Source organism: Otolemur garnettii, unplaced genomic scaffold, assembly GCF_000181295.1.
Source record: "Otolemur garnettii isolate 467f Iridium unplaced genomic scaffold, OtoGar3 scaffold00039, whole genome shotgun sequence".
Classification (NCBI taxonomy): Eukaryota; Metazoa; Chordata; class Mammalia; order Primates; family Galagidae; genus Otolemur; species Otolemur garnettii.
The window spans coordinates 10,462,873-10,463,822 of NW_003852434.1; the positions used below are offsets into that span (position 1 = coordinate 10,462,873).

At 41.2% G+C, this 950-nt stretch overlaps 1 protein-coding gene across 1 annotated transcript in view; it reads right to left on the reverse strand.

The window, feature by feature from the left end:
• The window catches only part of FRAS1 (Fraser extracellular matrix complex subunit 1), a 430,037-nt gene that overhangs the window by 32,886 nt on the left and 396,201 nt on the right, over positions 1-950 (reverse strand). The window lies entirely within an intron of this gene.

Consider the following 950-nt stretch of genomic DNA (forward strand, 5'->3'; position numbering starts at 1 on the left):
GAGGGCTGGACTATGGGCCCCAGGACAAGTCGGCTGCTAAGCAGGACAGGCAGTGGGGGTGAAAACACCTGGTGGGCTGGATAAATGTCCTAGGCGGGCTGCATGTGGCCCGTGGGCCGTAGTTTGAGGACGCCTGGTCTAGTGCAAGTGTCCTTGTGGTAAAAGGATTTTTTTCCTTCTGGGTAGATGCCTAGTAATGGGATTGCAGGATCAAATGGGATGTCTAGTTTGAGTTCTTTGGGGGTTCTCCATATTTCCTTCCAAAAAGGTTCTATTAGTTTGCAGTCCCGTCAGTGGTGTAAAAGTGTTCCCTTCTCTCCACATCCATGCCAGCATCTGCAGTTTTGAGATTTTGTGATGTGGGCCATTCTCCCTGGGGTTAGATAATATCTCAGGGTTGTTTTGATTTGCATTTCTCCAAAAATTAGGGATGATGAGCATTTTTTCATGTTTGCTAGTCATTCATCTGTATTCTTTAGAGAAGGTTCTGTTCATCTCTCTTACCCATTGATATATGGGATTGTTGGCTTTTTTCATGTAGATTAATTTGAGTTCTCCCTAGATCCCAGTTATTAAGCTTTAGTTTGATTCAAAATATACAAATATCCTTTCCCATTGTATAGATTGCCTATTTTCTTTGGTTGATGTCTCCTTAGCTGTACAGAAGCTTTTCAGTTTAATTAAGTCCCACTTGTTTATTTTTGTTGCTGCAATTGCCATGGAAGTATTCTTCTTAAAATCTTTCTCCAGGCAATATCTTCCAGTGTTTTTCCTATGCTTTCTTTGAGGATTTTTATCATTTCATGCCTTACATTTAGGTCTTTTATCCATCTTGAATCAATTTTTGTGAGTGGAGAAAGGTGTGGGTCTAGTTTCAGTCTTCTACATGTGGGTATCTAGTTCTCCCAGCACCATTTATTGATTAGGGATTCTTTCCCCCAGTGTATGTT